The 6,585-nt window shown below is 47.6% G+C and overlaps 1 non-coding gene across 1 annotated transcript; it reads right to left on the bottom strand.

Annotated features, from left to right (window-relative positions):
* Nucleotides 1–1,280: 1,280 nt before the first annotated feature.
* Nucleotides 1,281–1,355, bottom strand: Trnat-ugu (transfer RNA threonine (anticodon UGU)). Its single transcript has one exon. It is a non-coding gene; the product is annotated as a tRNA-Thr (tRNA).
* Nucleotides 1,356–6,585: the final 5,230 nt, after the last annotated feature.

Below are 6,585 nucleotides of genomic sequence, written 5' to 3'. Positions count from 1 at the left end.
GTCTCGGGTTCTTCGGCCGACATTCGTCTCATGATTTTACTGACGTTTCGCCAGCACGAGTGGCTGGCATTGTCAAAGCTTCACCCTCCATTGCTCGTGGTGAACTGGAGCCCAGCCCGCGGCCGCAGACTATATCTACCTGGCGCGCCAATGTACGAGGGCTTCCCAGCGGTCATTTCCGGTGCGGTTCGTCTTGCTACCTGCGACGGTCGTTCGCTGGAGCACGGGAAGCCAGGATCTGTTTACCTTAATGCTTTCTTCTTTCTTGTTGAAGTTGTACTCGTGTTTCTGTATTTCTATAGCCTCTCTGAACAATTGGGTATGATAGTGCTTCTCTACAGCCAGAACATCCGTGTCTGCGAAATTTACTATGTGGTCGGTCTCCCACAGTGCGTGCTCTGCCAGGGCGCATTTCTCCACCCACCCCAACCTGCAGTGTCGCTTACGTTCTTTGATCCTAGTGTTGATTGATCTTCCATCATTCCGACATAAATTTTCCCGCATGTGCATGGTACGCGGTATATTCCCGACACTGCAAGTGGGCTCCTTTTCTCCTTTGCCGATCTAAGACACTCTTTGATCTTCCTTGTCGGTTTGAAAATCATCTTTGCGCCGTGTTTGCGCAATATACGGCCAATTCTGTCCGTCACTCTGGGAATGTATGGCAGAAAGGCCGTACTCGACATTTCTTTTTCTATATATGACGGTAGTATCTGTTCCCGAAAGAACAGTTACCGTGGATGACCATGCAGCTTTGCTAGAAATGAAATGATAATTAAATGGACACCCGAGCTGCAAACAGGCGGTGATGTACTTCATTGGGGACATGTTGAAAATGTGTGCCCCGACCGGGACTCGAACCCGCGATCTCCTGCTTACATGGCAGACGCTCTATCCATCTGAGCCACCGCGGGCACAGAGGATAGCGCGTCTGCAGGGACTTATCCCTTGCACGCTCCCCGTGAGATCCACATTCCCAACATGTCCACACCACTACATTCGTAGTGCGTCTAATAGATGTTTGCCCATCATACTCATTACTCGTGATAGATCAATCTACCAAGTCCCGTACGAGTTCGGGCATAGCGTGTGCGTTCGCACAAGGAGGTCAATGGCCGGGAAGCCATATTTCAACTATATATGACGGTAGTATCTGTTCCCGAAAGAACAGTTACCGTGGATGACCATGCAGCTTTGCTAGAAATGAAATGATAATTAAATGGACACCCTAGCTGCAAAGAGGCGGTGATGTACTTCATTGGGGACATGTTGAAAATGTGTGCCCCGACCGGGACTCGAACCCGGGATCTCCTGCTTACATGGCAGACGCTCTATCCATCTGAGCCACCGTGGGCACAGAGGATAGTGCGTCTGCAGAGACTTACCCCTAGCACGCTCCCCATGAGATCCACATTCCCAACACGTCCACACCACTACATTCGTAGTGCGCCTAATAGTTTGCAGCTAGGGTGTCCATTTAATTATCATTTCATTTCTAGCAAAGCTGCATGGTCATCCACGGTAACTGTTCTTTCGGGAACAGATACTACCGTCATATATAGTTAAAATATGGCTTCCCGGCCATTGACCTTCTTGTGCGAACACACACGCTATGCCCGAACTCGTACGGGACTTGGTAGATTAATCTGCCACGAGTAATGACTATGATGGGCAAACATCTATTAGGCGCACTACGAATGTAGTGGTGTGGACATGTTGGGAATGTGGATCTCACGGGGAGCGTGCAAGGGGTAAGTCCCTGCAGACGCACTATCCGCTGTGCCCGCGGTGACTCAGATGGCTAGGAGCGCCGTGGTCCCGTGGTTAGCGTGAGCAGCTGTGGAACGAGAGGTCCTTGGTTCAAGTCTACCCTCCAGTAAAAAGTTTAAATTTGCCGGCACGGTAGCTCAGCGTGCTCGGTCAGAGGGTTAGCTACTCTCTGTAATAAAAAAAACGTACTTCAAAGGGCGTCTGGGGACGTCCGCCACGAACAATTGCAACGAACTATAACGAACAAAATGAGGTTACAAAAAAAAACAAAAAAAATGGATAGAGCGTCTGCCATTTAAGCAGGAGATCCCGGGTTCGAGTCCCGGTCGTGGCACACATTTTCAACATGTCCCCAATGAAGTACATCACCGCCTGTTTGCAGCTAGGGTGTCCATTTAATTATCATTTCTTTTTCTGATTTGTCGCTTCGCCGTGTGTTTGGCTCTGTTGCACTTCTAATATAACTTGTGGAGTACCCATTGCTCTTCAGAACATTTTCCAGGTTTTGCATTTCGCGTCTGAGGTGCTGTGGCAGACATATTCGTCTTGCTCGTGTTACGAGAGTAAAAATCATGCCTCGTTTCTGGCTCGGGTGGTGGTTTGATAAATTGTGCAGATATCGGTCCGTGTCTGCCGGTTTTCGATACACGCTGTGTCCCAGGTTTTCGCCATCCCTTGTGACCAGCACATCTTGAAATGGTAGTTTCTTGTCTTTTCTACTTCCTTGGTAAATTTTATGTTGGCATGGAGGCTGTTCAAGTGCCAACATGAACGATTCACATTTGTTTCGTCTCGTGATGGAGAAGGCTTACAGAAACCATTTACGTCCCGTCGACGACAATGTCACTAGAGACCAAGTAAAAGTTCGCATTAAGGAAGGAAATCGCCTGCGTTCTATCTAAAAAGGCCTGGACATTTGGGTTAAGCGATTTAGGGAAAATCTGGACAGCCGAATGGGAGCTTTAACCGCCGTCAATATGCGCAGCCTACTCGGTGGTGAAGGCTGAGACGCGTTGGTAATGCACCAGTAAATTATTAGCGAAGGTAGTAGTTTAATTTTTCACTCTAACTAGTGATTTACACTGAAGTGCATACTCTATCTGACTAAAATATACCGACACCTATTAGTGGACGTAAGTATGAATAATGTCTATTCTTTGCCTTTACGTCGTCTTAAACTGTTGGGACACTTTTAATGAAGCGCCTCAATGCCTGTGCAGGAATGGCAACCCATTCTCTCTCAAGGCCCGAAACCAGAGAAGGTAGTGATGATGGATGCTGGAGTTCTGACTAATTCCAGTGTTATTCCATTGGGTTTATGTCGGGACTCTGGGCAGGCCAGTCCATTTCAGGATGGTTATTATGCATAAACCATTGCCTCAAAAAATGGTTCAAATGGCTCTGAGCACTATGGGACTTAACTTCTGAGGTCATCAGTCCCCTAGAACTTAGAACTACCTAAACCTAACTAACCTAAGGACATCACACACATCCATGCGCGAGGCAGGATTCGAACCTGCGACCGTAGCGGTCGCGCGGTTCCAGACTGTAGCGCCTAGAACCGCTAGGCCACCACTGCCGGCTTGCCTCATTGATCCTGCTTTTTGGCATGGTGAATTGTCAGGCTGATACATCATCGTCTCCGAATTGTTGCACTACTGGATGGAATACACAGCTGAAAAGTGTGTTCACATCCTTTCGCATTTAGCATTTTCTTAAGTGCAATAATAGAACCACACCTTAACCGCGAAAAGAATCTAGTACTACAAAACCACCTCCCTACGTCACTGTTGATACTACAGACGTGTGGGAGGTGGCGATCCCCAGGCATTCGCGCAACTCAAACCCATGCGTCGATCACCACAAGATACAGCGTGATTCGTCGTTACAGATTACTCGTTTCCAGTATTCCACTGTCTAGTGGAGTCACTCTTCGCACTGACAACAGTAACGTGTGTCTTAATTGGAGATGCTCAATCATTTACCCCATTCATTTTAACCGCCTACGTACAACTATGTTTTTTTTTTCTCTCTTTACAGACTCTCTCTCTCTCTCTCTCTCTCTCTCTCTCTCTCTCTCTCTCTCTCTCTCCGAAATGCTTGACGGTCTCTGTCAGTCAGTCATCACGTGAGATCAACTTGGTCTTCACTTAGCTGTGGTGGTTCTCTCACGTTCCCATTTCACCAAAAATCGGCTTGGGTAGCTTTAGAAAGGTTGAAATATTTCTGATGGATTTGTTTGATAACCAGTTCACGCTCTAAGTAACTGAGCCCCCGTCACCTATCAATTCTCCTGTTACTGTTTCTCTACTGAGAACAGTCCCCACCTGCTTTCATTCTGACGGGTCCGCCTCTGGTGACATCTAATGGTCAAGCCCGCATTACATAGGGGTGTTCGGATACTTTTCGTCAGATAGTGTACTCCTGTAGGAAGGCAAACAGGTCTCTCGGAGCAGCAACTGCGTCAAGACTTAACATACTGGCTGTAATATTTGTGCTAAGAACGAGGATATGTGATATCTAAAATAGATATCCTTATCTATGAAGCGATGTGGTACACGCCGCTAATCGTCATGGAAGGCGCCGTAACGGTTGTACGATACGCGAATGCCATCCTCTGACCGACAGTGCAACCATATCGGCAGCATATTGTCGAAGTATTCGTCTTCATGGACGACAATTCGCGCCTCCATCGTGCACATCTTGTGAATGACTTCCTTCTGGGTAACGACATCGCTCGACTAGAGTAGCCAGCATGTTCTCCAGACATGAGCCCTATCGGCATGGGATAGATTGAAAAGGGCTGTTTATGGACGACGTGGCCCACCAACCACTCTGGGGGATCTACGCCGAATCGCCGTTGAGGAGTGGGACAATCTGGACCAAGACTGCGTTGATGGAAGTATGCCACGACGAATACAAGCATGCATCAATGCAAGAGGACGTGCTACTGCGTATTAGAGGTAACGGTGTGTACAGCAATCTGGACCACCACCTCTGAAGGTCGCGCTTTATGATGGTACAACATGCAATGTATGGTTTCATGAGCAATAAAAATGGCGGAAACGATGTTTATGTTGATCTCTATTCCAATTTTCTGTACAGGTTGCGGAACTCTCGGAATCGAGGTGATGCAAAACTTTGTTTGATGTGTGTGTCTTCGATAACTGTTACATTTGTTAACTTCCCTGTAGCACCTCGCTTCATAGACAAGGATCTCTATTTCAGATTCGGAGGAAGGCAATGGCAAACCACCCCCGGTAGCACCTTGCCTAGAGGGCGGTGCGGCTTTCCCACATCGTCCCCTACGCTCCTCGGAGTATGGGACCTCATCATCATCATGGTTGCACTGTCGATCCGAGGATGGCATTCACCTATCGTACAGCCGTTATGGCGCCTTTCATGACCATCAGTGGCGTACGTCGGCCCCACATAATGCCACCACAAAACAACAGGGAACCTCCACACTGCTGCACTCGCTGAGCAGTGTATCTAAGGGTTGCCCCCAATTACGTCTCCGACGATTGTCTGGTTAAACGCATATGCGACACTCATCGATGAAGAGAATGTGATGCCAATCCTGAGCCGTCCATTCGCCATGTTTTTGGGCCCATCTGTACCGCGCTGCATGCTGTCGTAATTGCAAAGAGAGGCCTCGCCGTGGTTGTCGGGAGTGAAGTTGCGCATCATGCATGGTGGCGTTGCTGTCAGGGTTTCTCCGAGACATAATCCGTAGGTAGCGGTCATCCACTGCAGTAATTGCCCTTGGAGTAATAGCCCTTGGACGGCCTGAGCGAGGTATGTCATCGACAGTTCCTGTCTCTCTGTATCTTCTCCATCTCGGAACAACAGCACTTTGGTTCACTCCAAGACGCCTGAACACTTCCCTTGTTGAGACCCCTCCTGGCACAAAGTAATAATGCAGACGCAATCGAACCGCGGTATTGACCACTTAGGCATGGTTGAATTACAGACAACACGAGCCATGTACCTCCTTCCTGGTGGAATGACTGGAACTGACCGGTTGCGCACCCCATCCGTCTAATAGGCGCTGCTCCTGCATGGTTGTTTACATCTTTAAGCGGGTTTTGTGAGACCTGCTAACAATCAAAGGGACTGTGTCTGTGATACAATATCTACAGTCAACGTCTATCTTCAGGAGTTCTGGGAACCGGGATGACGCAAAACTTTTTTTTAATGAGTGTATGATTGTTCCTTCCAACAAGCGATCATGTCAGGATGCTAGATTCTAAGTTATACTCACACAGCAAATATCAAATCAATGCCCACAGAAGTTTAAATGGAAGAAAGTATATCTACGTTGTGTAATTAAATATAAAACAATTGGGACAGGATAATACACAATCTCTTAGCAACATGGAGACAGGTGGTCTACAAACCAGATTTGTTCGTAACAAGTATACCGAAGTTGAGGCATTGCAATACATGTAATACAGTGAATGGAACTGGAAAGTGATTAAGCTGAATGCACCACTCTTCTTGAAGACTGAATTCGGATTCTGTACCACAGGTCGCAACTACAGACCTCGTAAAACAATAAAATAGTAACAGCACGCTAAACATTCCTTCGATCGTAGCAAACATGGCAACTATGACACTGAAATCAGTGCAAATCTAACCACGTAATGGAAAGACCTCGCGTACGTAACCGCCTTGCTAATAAGCAATGGCTGCAGATAACCCCAATAACCTGAATCATCTTACACAAATCACCAGCCTGCGACGTCGGATTCAACACGCAGCCGAGGCCAAGGAACACATCCAATTCGCACAGAAACAAGACCGAGATAGTCT

The sequence above is a fragment of the Schistocerca serialis genome, chromosome 2, assembly GCF_023864345.2.
Source record: "Schistocerca serialis cubense isolate TAMUIC-IGC-003099 chromosome 2, iqSchSeri2.2, whole genome shotgun sequence".
Classification (NCBI taxonomy): Eukaryota; Metazoa; Arthropoda; class Insecta; order Orthoptera; family Acrididae; genus Schistocerca; species Schistocerca serialis.
The sequence above is the reverse complement of the archived record's forward strand: the minus strand, read 5'-3'. Positions and strand labels throughout refer to the sequence as shown.